The following is a 12,520-nucleotide window of genomic DNA, read 5'->3' as shown; positions in this document are numbered from 1 at the left end:
AATGGAAGAGTCCAATCCGGAGGTCTCAAAATGGGCGCAGTAATCAAGGCCTCTTTGAGAATCTCAAATGCCTTCATACAATCCTCACCGAAAACAAAGGGCTGATCTTTCTCCAGTAAAGTACATAGCGGTCGAGAGATTTTATTGAAATCTTTTATGAACCGCCTATAAAAGCCCGCATGCCCTAAAAATGATCGAATCTGCCTCACAGAGGTGGGTGGAGTCAAACGGGAAATGGATTCCACCTTCGCTCTGTCAACCTCAATACCACGCTTGGACACAATCCCCTCCTGGACCATAAAAGGGCTCTTTTCCCAACTCAGAACAAGATTTGTCTCCGCACACCTACTCAGTACTCGAGTAAGTTTTTGGAGGCAATCTTCAAAAGAAGAGTCATACACTGAAAAGTCGTCCATGAAAACTTCCATCACATTATCTATCATGTCTGAGAAGATAGCAAGCATGCACCTCTGAAAAGTGGCCGGGGCATTACAGAGCCCGAACGACATACGTCTAAACGCGAAGGTGCCATAAGGACATGTAAACGTAGTCTTCTCCTGGTCGTCAGGATGAACAGCTACCTGATTGTATCCTGAATATCCATCTAGAAAGCAGTAGTAGCTCTACCCTGTGAGTCTCTCTAAGATCTGATCAATGAATAGCAATGGGAAATGATCTTTCCTAGTTGCCACATTCAGCTTCCGATAATCGATACAAACTCGCCATCCTGTAGTGGTCTTCATCGGAATTCTCTCACCCTTCTTATTCTCAACCACAGTGAGTCCTGACTTCTTCGGCACAACCTGGATCGGACTGACCCACTGGCTATCAGAAATAGGGTAAATGATTCCGGCATCCAACCACTTCACCACCTCGTTCTTCACCACTTCCTTCACGTTGGGATTTAGCCTTCTCTGCATATCTCTAACTGGCTTGACTTCCTCATTACAATGAATTCTATGCATGCAGAATGAAGGATCAATCCCCTTCAGATCAGCAACTCCCCAGCCAATCGTTGCCTTGTGCTCTCGAAGAATAGTCAGCAATCTCTGCTCCTCAGTGAGCAGGGACGAGATGATCACAGGCAGAGTCTCATCATCTCCAAGGTATGCATACTTGAGTGAATCCGGTAAGGGTTTTAACTCAAGTTTCGGAGGTGACTCGATCGAAGATTTGGCGGGTGTCTCCGCAAGTGGTGGTAGAGTCTCAATGATGGCTCTCCAAGGTGGTCTCTCTAATGACACTCTAGACACATCTACACTATCTACACAACTATTCTTCTCTATATGGTACAAATCTAAAGAATCTTCAGTAATATATAACTTGGGCTGCTCCTCTACTAACTCATGTGCAATATCTACTTGAAAGCAGTCCATGTCTCCTGCTGGACCCATCGCGGCATTGAAAATATTCAGCTTGACTTTCCTATTGCCGAATGAGAGATCCATGGCTCCGGTCCTACAGTTGATGCACGCATTGGCAGTCGCCAAGAATGGTCTGCCTAAAATGATCGGAGTCTGGTGCTGGCTGTCTACTCCTTCCATATCAAGAATAATGAAATCGACGGGAAAATAAGTCATCCACCTTAACTAGCACATCCTCCAAGATACCTCTCGGTACCTTGACAGAACGATCTGCCAGCTGCAGTGTAATCGGAGTCGATCTCACCTCTCCTAGCCCGAAAGAATCAAAGAAATACCCGGGCAGAATGTTCACGCTTGCTCCAAGATCGAGCAATGCGCGTTCTATCCGGATGTTCCCTATGGTACATGCAATGATAGGGGCTCCAGGGTCCTTGAGCTTTGGTGGTGTCTGATGCTGAAGTACTGAACTCACCTGCTCAGTCAGATGGACCCTGTTAGGAACTCTCTCTCTAGATTTACGCTTCTGCGTACATAGCTCCTTCAGGAATTTGGCATATGTCGGCACCTGCTGAATCGCATCAAGCAAGGGTAAGTTGATCTGCACATGCTTGAATATGTCAAGCATGTCCTGGATCTTCGCACCTTGCTTCCTTCTATATCCAGGAGACTCTAATGCTTTGGGATAGGGTGGTGGGGGAATATACTCGGGTGGTTCCTTCTCTTTATGAGAAGTCTCACTCCTATCCATCTTCTGCACTGAAGATGAAGAGGATGATGATGAAGTTAATGAAGATGATGATGGGGATGGGGTTGATGATGATGGCTGAGCCGACGTAGGTGAAACAATGGTCTCTGGCTCCTCTATCCTCTCTCTACTCTCTCTACTCTCGACATGATACTCACGTCCACTCCTCAGGGCCATAACAGATTTGGCCTGCTGCTGTGTCTCAGTATGAAACAGGCCTCCAGTCATCTGGTCCTTGCCCTTCGGGTTCATGACAGCCTGACTCGGCAATGTACCCTCGGGTCTCCTACTAATAGCCTCAGCTAACTGTCCCATTTGCGACTCTAACTTCGCAATGGACTGCGTATGAGAGCTTAATATCTGGCTACACTTATCAAAGGCATTCTGATTAGAGGTTTTCACCTCTTGGAATGCCTGGAGAAGTCTCTCCTCAAAAGATGTCTGTGGGGCAGACTCCTGCTGAATCGGGGGAGTGACTGAAGAAAAAGACTGAGAATAGCTCGGTCTTTGGAATGATTGAGTAAAAGATGGCTGCCGAGCTGACTGAGAGGATGTAGGCATCTGCATGGAAGACTGTGGATTCTTCCATGAAAAATTGGGATGGTTAAGCCAACCCGGATTATATGTCGATGAAAATGGGTTATTCGGCGATCTAACGTAACCCTGAGCTGCTTGAACTTGTTCTTGAACAAATTCAGGGTACTGAGCTACCGACGGACACTCAGTGATATCGTGTGCCGGACTGGCACAAAGAGTACACACCTGCTGTGTAGTGGATGGTCCTGAGAGAAGCTGGTCCAGCTTGTGAGCAATCATGTCTACCTTGCACTGTAGTGCAGTAGATGGACCAATCTCAAGAACACCAGCTTTCTTCTGAATGCTGGGTGTGGCTCTATCCGAATGAGAGCTTGAAGCATGGTGTAGGAAATTTTTGGCCAATGTATCAAATAACCTCCATGCTTCGTCCTCGCTCTTCAGCATGAATGTCCCTCCACATGAAGAGTCGATCATCTGACGATTCTTGTCAAACAATCCATCGTAGAAGCTCTGCACCAGTTGCTATTGCGGCACCTGATGATGAGGACATTTCCTGAGGAGATCTTTCATTCTCTCCCAGGTCTCGTGAAAGCGCTCACCATCTAGCTCTGAAAAGCTAGTGATGGCTCTACAATATTGGTTCGTACGACCAATGGGAAAGTATTTCTGAAGAAACTCCTGTTGCAACTGATCTCATGACTCTATTTCTACAGAATCTAAGGACTTTAGCCAATACTTGGCTTTGTCCTTCAATGAAAAGGGGAATAGAGTCAACCTCAAAGCATCATCATCGAAATTCTGTATCTTTACAGTATAACAGATTTTGAGGAATTCATCTAAATGTCGATAGGGATCCTCGTGACTAAGGCCATAAAAAGATGGGAGCATCTGAATAATGCTGGCCTTAATCTCATAATGCGGCGCTCCTACATCGGGTCTCCGAATGCAGGATGCCTGAATATAGTCTGTGGGAATGAAGTATTCCCGCAGAGGACGTGGATGAACTGGGGGTGGAGGTGGAGGATCCATGTCAGCCATTGTTGTCGAACTTCGATGAGAATGTAAAATTCTCTCTGGGTTGTCAACAAATGGGTGTAATGGGGTTCCTAAACCTCGTCGCCCCTGCATACACTGGTACTGAGACCAGATGTAAGCAAACGACCTAAATCTAACTCTAAACTAACACAGGTACTAAAATGTAAATAAAACAAATAACAGTACTAAGAAACAAATATGCTATCTATCTATGTCAGAATTCTATAACTAAATAAATAAATAACAAAGTAAACTATTCTAAAATACTGAAACAAATAAATACAGGAAATCACACTAAGTTTTTCTAAAACTCACCTGTCTAATCGCTCCTTGCAGAATGAAAATTAAGTGAATCCTAGAAAGAACAGTACGTGAATCCTATATTTACTAACTATGTTAATCCTATATTCACTTACTAATCCTACTAACTAAAAAGAAACAACTAATTAACTAACTAAAACAAATTAATAAATCAAACTCTAAGAAATAAAGTAATTAATTCGCCGTTCCCCGGCAACGGCGCCAAAATTTTGGTTGATATTTTGAAATGATCTTTTCTAAAACAATTATTTTCAATAAAACTTTGGAAAATCGTCAACCAAAAGTATAAAAAACGACCTTCCACAAAGTGGTAAGTACGGGTCGAATCCTCAGGGAACAGGAATTAATCAAGATATTTCTATAAAATTTAATTTATTAATTACAAATATCAATCTACAATTATAAAGCTAATACAACTACAATTAATCATTAAAATGAAAATGAAAAAAAGCAACTAAGTCTTCTGCTCCACACCAAGGGTATTTCTATCTTTTCGCCAATTATTCACTCTTCGCACTTGGACAATAACCATGGAAACTAAATATGCTTTTCAACCTAAAAATGCAGAAAAATACAAAGTTAGTATTCTATTCTAACAATGCAAACAATAACTAAAATTAAATCTAATTTTACGAAAATAATAAAACAAATGCTACTTATCAACAATAATTAAATAAAATACTAAACTAATTCTAAAATTAGCTAAATTAATTCTACTAATACTGTATGATGATTATGCAGCTCCTAAAATGCAGAAACTACTGAAAACTGGTCTAGAATGTCGAAATTAAGAAAATTACGAAACTGCCCCTAACTAGTGTAAAATAGATTTCTGACCGGTTATCGGAAAACCACTGTTTGATAGAGCAAATGAGGTCCGATTTTCCCGAAACTTGTTCTGTTCTGCAACTAACAGATAAAACAATCTGACAGATTTTACAGAATAAAAAAACAGTATCTGGAACTCCAGATATAAGCGTTTCAAAACTGGGAAAAATCAGGATATCGAAAGTCCTGTAATTTAAAAACCAGAAAAAGCGGTTTTCGCAAAACGCTTAAAAATCAGACCAAATCAACTCCGAAAGAGCTGAAATTTAGTCTGCAGTCAGATAACACGTCACTAAAATGAACAGAAAAAGAATTTTTGGAAAACACGAAATTTTTGCACATAAAATAACGCTTGTGCGACAGGACAAAAATCGGGTTTTTCTTTGAGTGCACTATTCACTTTATGACTCTATTTAAACACTATAAAATGCAAATTAAACCTAATGCAATCTAAATGACACTGAATAACAGAGTATATGCAGATGAATATTACAATTATGCTAAATGTATGACGAACGAAATACGATAAGCAAATTATGACTAAAGCTACGTTAACTAATGATGCAAATGCAACTATGCTACTCAAGGGAATGCAATTCAAACTACTATGTTAAATAGTAACTAACTACAAGTAAAACAATCACAAAACACAACTCACACAATCAAAACAAATACAATATACACACACACACACTTCTACACTAAAACTAAATTAAATAGTTAAACTAATTAGTATAAAAATCAAAATAAATAACAACTAAATGAAATTAATCCACTAAAGAACAAAGGCTAGGGTTAGGGTTCACTCGGTTGACTCAACTAGGCTCGGCTTTGAGTTAGGTTGGGAGAGATAGGCTCGGGCTAAGGTTGACTCGACTAGGCTTGACCTAACTAATTGGGTTCGGTTTGGTCTATGACTTAACTTAGGCTTGGGTTTTGACTAAGTTAGGTTTAAGTAAAACTAGGTTGGACTCGGACTAAGGTTGACTCAACTTGGCTTGGCTTAGATTAGGTTAGGTAGACTCGGTTGACCTAAACTTAGGTTAGATTTGACTAAGACTTGATTAGGGTTAGGTCTTGGTCTTTGACTTGACCTAGACTAACTGGGTTTGATTTGGGTTTGACTAGGCTCGAGTTTGGGTTAAGTAGGCATTAGGTTTGACTCAACTAGGTTTAACCTAGGGTTTTGACTTGAGCTAGGGTTTGACTCACTTAATTAGGTCGACTAAATTAGTAACCTATTAGTTACCCTAGAATTAATTCAAAGCTAACGATTTTAATGGAGAAGGTTGGAAGAATAAGGTAATAAATATCAATGTTCAAAAGTTGAAATGATTTGGATTCTCAAAAATCGCCAACTTAATTAGGGAGTTACACTACTTTATTGAATTTAAATTCTCACTTTGGAAAATGAAAAGTCCAACTTAGAAGAAAACCCCACGATTTTTGCTTTCCCAACTTGAGTAAAGGGCATTTATTCCTTTCTGAAAATCGTGGAACCTAAATTAGAATTTTAGTTTAATTTCAAAAACACTTTCCAAGATCAAAGAGTAACTCCTTCTTTAATGCACATTCAAAATTTAATTCCTCCTTAAATACCCCACACGCTTTTTGAAGAATCTATTATTTTCAAAAAAATTTCAAATCCAATTACCTTAATTACCTTCCTTCTCAAAAATCGCCAACTTATTGGTGCTACTTTCTAAACCAATGCAATTAAAACTACCTAGGGAATAGAATGAATTAAATAGAAAAATGATTTTCTAAGATTAAATGCTACCCTAATTCCCAAAACTTACTTAATTGACCCCTAAAAATGGCTAGGAAAGAAAACCCTAATACATTGAATCTAGACACCTTCCTAACCTACCTAATTGCAATGAATGCTTTCTAAAAAAAATTGGCCTAGAGCTCAATTGGAGCTCTAATGGCTGCCGCCCCACCTTGGGGAAGAAGAAGACCAACAAAAATAAAAAATATAAACTAACAAAAAAAATGATTAAACTAAGTAACCACTATTTTGATAAAACTAAAATACAATATAATAAAAAGAACTCCTAATTACACAAATGCAAACATGAACAACACTATGCTGGAATTCATTAAAAACATAGACAAAATAAAAATTGATTTTTGTAATTTTTTTTTTCAATGGACACAAAACACAAAAACACCCAATGCTTAAAACAATTATTTAGCACAATCCTAAAATGCTAAACTCAACCACAACACACTTTGCACACTGTAAAATCAATAAAAAAATGTAGACATGCAGCATGAAGTAGAATATTACACACACACACGAATTTCCTAAACACAAGGATCGGCTAGAAGTAGTCTAGTCGATACTTAAAATTTTTTATTGATTAAAGCAATACTCAATCACAACCAATGACTAAACGAAATCAACATGAACTTTTTTTGACATTTTTTTCTGCAAAACAACTCACTACAACACGCTGGACAGAAAAGAAAAAATTTGAAACAAAAATATTTTTGTAAAAACCAAGAATCGGCTAGAAATAGTCTAGCTGATTTTTGTATTTTGCTTTTCAATTAAAATAAAAATCATAACACACAACCAAACGATTAAGATGAATCAAAATGGAAATTTTTTTTATTGGATTTTCTGTAAAAACACCACAATGAAACACGTTGGAAACAAAAACCCCAAATCGGCTAGAAAAACCTTTAGCTGATTTACATATTTTTAGATAAAAATGATGGAAAAACACAAATCAAATGCATAATCAATGAAAGAAAACCTATTCTAGCGTGCTGGCCTATGCACGAACTCTATTTTAAGGTTGAAAATAAAAAGAAAACAAGAAACACTCAGAAAATAAGAAAATAAAATCAACACTCAATTCGGTTTTAGCTAGAAGAGAAGGAAGAAGAAGACCTACCTCTTGGAAGATGCGACGACCGGAGGGATGAAGAAGAGCGGACCGTGGCTTGATCTTGACATCCCAAACAATTCGAGAATGCTGGATTTCACCAAAAAACAGAACTTTTGCAGCTGCTACACGTTGGAGATCCACCGAAAATGAAGTATGCACCGATTCTCGATCGGAAGGTGTAGAAAGCCGGATGGAGGTAGGGCCGGCTCACCTTGTTGGTGTGTTTCGCACTCCCACACAAGGTTAGTAGTCTCCACCTCTGCTACACCTGCAAAAGTACAGAAAAATGGTGAAAAGACAGCAAGGAAAAAGGAAGAAATGAAGAGAAAACACAAGGGGTATCGAAATATGCTTGGAACCCAAGCATAGACCGGTCTTCAATGGCCAAAACGTGGGAGGATGAAGAGGAAGGAGCTGCTGGAGTTAGAAGCACTGTAGGGGGCGTCCAAACAAAGCCAAAGACGCCTAGGGTTCTTCTAAAAAGCTATTTATAATTTTGACATTTTTCAGAAAGAGGTTTAAAAAATAAAATTTTGCTAGGCGCCACTTTCTGGGGGGTTTTCTGCAAAACTTTTTAAATCGGATATAGATAGGCGTGTGGGTTGGGTTTTGGGCTTTCTAAGGGTTGATCCAAAGTCCAAATAACCTAATTGGGTCGGATATGGATCCGATCCACCTTGAAATCCGTGCCCAAACACTGAAATAGCCATAACTCTCTCATTTTAACTCCGATTTTTCTGAAATTCGAACCATAACCCCTTACTATCAAAATACATCTAAACATGGGTTTAAACCCTTAAACTTGATACAAAATGCATGAAAAACGTATTAACATGATGCGCATTTCATGCATCATCAGAAAGCATGATATTCAGATCTTAAAATTTTGTTTTTATAGATGTTAACTTTGAATTGCCGAAAAAATTCGGAACACAAGTAAAATTCTGGCAATTCAAATGTTGATCTTCACTACTATGAAGCAATTAGATTACTTCTACACGGTCAGATTAGGTTAAATCAAGTTGCAGCAATCTCACACTTTCACCAAAGCAATTAGATTACTTAGGATGACATGTAGAGTCAGATTTTGGTATGAGCTTAGGCATGTTAAACATTTCCACCAAAAAGAAAAGTGTAACATGTAAGAGGTGATCTGCCAATTTCACACTTTCACCAAAAGTAAAAATTAAGAACTATTTTTGAACAAAGGTCCAAGGTTTTATTGTTTTTGACATTTCCAACACTCAATTTTTTGCTCCTCCAACTCATTTGCAGACTTGGTTGGATCCCTCAATTCTTGAGAAGCTCCACTACTGCTGACCATCCATCTCGAAATGTCAAGACATAGATGGTTGTTTACTTGTCCACCATCCAGGGACGTTGCATATATAATGTGAAGTCTAACTAAGACTCTAAAGTGCAGCGAGCTAGTCTTTTGATTTTTTTTTTTGAAAGGCAAGCTAGGGTTAGGCAGACCGGTACCAGTTATACAATTATGCCATTGGGTTTTGAACCTGCAACGTCCCAACACCAGGTGACGTACACTAGCTGCTTCTACTAGACAAGCTGGGATTAGTCTCTAGGATTCACATCCACCCGCTTTTTTATTTTTTCATAATTACAAAGGACCTCATTATTCTTGAAAGAACACCACCAATAATAGAGCTCTCCCACCTCTCACTTATCTTCATCTGCATTATTGATCGTATATACTGGAAGTTGTTGCAAACGCCAAAAGTCTAGTATGAGATGTGCTAGTTTTGACGCATTTGGTTTGAATGGTCTAGTCTAGAGGCTTTCACCGTGCAGTCACGGGTATTTTGAGACCAAGAGAAGTGTGAAATTACAACAAACTTGTATCAATTTCTCAAAAGTACTTGAACAGATTCTAGGCCGTTCAACAGTATTGGGAGTGATGAATATGGTGAGGCTCGTAATGCCATTTAATTCTCATATCTGGTATTTCTTGGAACCCCCATAATTAAATCTCATTAATGATTTTGCAGACCAATTTATTTCTTACCCAAATGCACCCACAATTACAAAGGGAGTCATTAAGTCTATGTAGGATGACCATATATCGTACAAAAATACTCAAAAAAGTTCAATTATTAACTAAATTAATTATTATGATGCAGACCCAATTTTTACTTGTAATTTCACGAAGAGAATAATATTTTTTGTAATTTCTGATATAGTCCAATATATAGTCAAATAAGAACATTGGGTTATCCTCCCTCGCACACACCAATAGAAAATTGTTTTAAAGTATTCTAAAATTCTTGTTTTTGTGGTTATTCATAAAAAATATATGACTGTTCTTTGTACATGTTGCCAACTTCCAACCACCTGCCATTAAATATTGGGAACCTATGAATAACCAAAACAGATCATACTTCTAGCCAAGGTTTGAAATAGATCTTACTCATAATTTTAGTATATGAATTTGTGGTTATATCCAAGATACATATACTAACATCTTGATGGAATGGTCTCATTTCATCCTAGACTGTGGCGTCCAAGACAATTTTGTTGCACCCCTATGGTGTGACAAAAGTGTCAAAGTGGGATGCAAAGACCCTTTGAGTCCCTCGTTGGCTGGACACCCATATCATGTGCGGTATTTGATGCAAGATTGGGGCAGTGCTAGGCAGAAAACAATCGTTCAGGTTCACTACAAGAAAAACTCTAATTAACGATGAAAATTTATGACAATTTTTTTTAGTCGCCAATTTGCGACAGATTAGCTAGAGAAAACTATCTGTCGCTAACATTTGAATTATTTGCGGACTTAGCGACGGAAAAAATTCTGTCAGGAATCCCTCGCGAATTCACGACGGATTCTCAACAGAATAATTCTGTCCCAAATTCCATCGCAACTTCGTGACCGCTCAACATCAGAAATTTTATGTCGCTACTCCCTCACACATTTGCAATGGCGTTTGCGATGAAATTTTGTCGTCTCTAATCCGTCGTTAAATTTCTCATAAATTTCTAACGCGAGCCCCTTTTTCCTTTCTATTTCATCAATCGCCTGACCGCCTCCCGTCGTCCTACCGTCGCTCGCCCAACCGGCAACCTCCCGTTGCCCGCCTGATCGGCTTCCGTCGACCTCCGTTTGCCCACACGATGCCCATCGACCTCCTCTCTCTTTCCCCTCCCGTTCTCTCTCTTATTGCTCCCTCTCTGGGTTTTTCGGTGAGCCCTGTTCGCAGGTAACCATTCCTCTTTCCCCTATGATGTAGCCGCCCTCTTTCCCCTATAGTTGCTGGAGGGCTAGCAGAGGCCTGACAGCCTCTGTCGGGCCCTCCCCACCCCTGTGTAGTCGGCGGGGGTAGGCAAAGGCCTCGATCGCCTCAGCCAGGTCCTCCCCTTGCCCTTGATCTCTTCAGCAGGACAGGGGGCTCCGCCTCTGTCCTCTTTTTCTATAGCATGACAAGGGGCTTTGCCCCTGTCCTTTTGAATGCAGACAGGGGGGGCCCTATCCTCTTGACTTTTCCCACAGGGGGCCCCATGCCCTCTTGACTTTGCCGACAGGGCCCCCCCTGTCCGCTGTCGAAGAATGATCGGCACAATAAGAAGCCCTCTGCCCTTTTGTTTTCCCTGGCAGTGGGTGGCTTCGCCCCCCTCTCCTCAATAATTTTGACAGGGGGCAAAGCCCCCCTGCCCCTTGTCTTTTTTGCCTAGCAGGGAGTGAATCCCCCTGTCAGGAAATTTTGTCCGGCAGGGGGCGGATCCCCCTGCCGAGAAATTTTACCTCGGTAGGGGGCGAGACCCCCTGCCTCATGATTGATATGAGAGGGGGCAAGACCTCCCTACCTTGACCTTACTTCTGGTAGGGGCAGCCCCTCTGTCTGTCTCACTTTCACCATAGAGTTGTGTCTCTCTGTCCGGGCTCATTTTCGACAGGGGGCGTCACCCTCCTTGTTATCGGGTAATAAATTTCATTTTAACATAGTGTCTCTTGCAGATTTTTCAACGGATCCCGCTTGTGACCCACCATCTATGGTAAGTAAGTGACAAAAGCAATGCAAATCTGGTAAATACATGGGATACCACCTCGGTGGTAGAAGAAAGTATTTATTATGATAGAATAATTACCAAATGTTACCCCTTACATCTCATTCTTAGGATTTTCTCGGCAAAGAAGAATCTCGTAGAAAAAGTAAATATTTATGTTATTATGGAGAAATCATATATAATTGTTTCCCTATGTAAGATTTAAAATTTTAAGAAAATATATGAAAACATAAAGAACCAAATATTACAAATTAAAAACATAATAATATGATAATATTATGGTAGCCCACAATATTCTAATTAGCAATCGTATTTGTTTTTTTAGGTTTTTGAGAATATCACAATAAAATCATGGTTTCTTTAAAATGTTATAGATATTTGTGATTGTATATACATGCACTCAAGTGTGCACACACACACACGCAGAGAGAGAGAGAGAGAGAGAGAGAGAGAGAGAGAGAGAGAGAGAGAGAGAGAGAGAGAGAGAGAGAGAGAGAGGATCAACATTACCACTCATGAAAATCAACAAAATGTTGAACCCATGAACAAAACAAGATAGAAAACAAAAATAAAATATAGAAAAATAAGAAGCTAAAGAAAAAGAAATTACAGACAAATAACAACAGACAACAAAGCCAAGCTCAACCAGGATCTGCTGGATTAGAAGGAACCACCAATGAGTGAATGTTGATCAGAGGGAAGCAGAGGTCTCTAAGATGCATATGTAGAATCACATATACATCAACCAGGATTTTATGAACAAGATTATT

Source organism: Nuphar pumila, chromosome 7 (genome assembly GCF_984573655.1).
Source record: "Nuphar pumila chromosome 7, dmNupPumi1.hap1.1, whole genome shotgun sequence".
Taxonomy (NCBI): domain Eukaryota; kingdom Viridiplantae; phylum Streptophyta; class Magnoliopsida; order Nymphaeales; family Nymphaeaceae; genus Nuphar; species Nuphar pumila.
The sequence above is the reverse complement of the archived record's forward strand: the minus strand, read 5'-3'. Positions refer to the sequence as shown.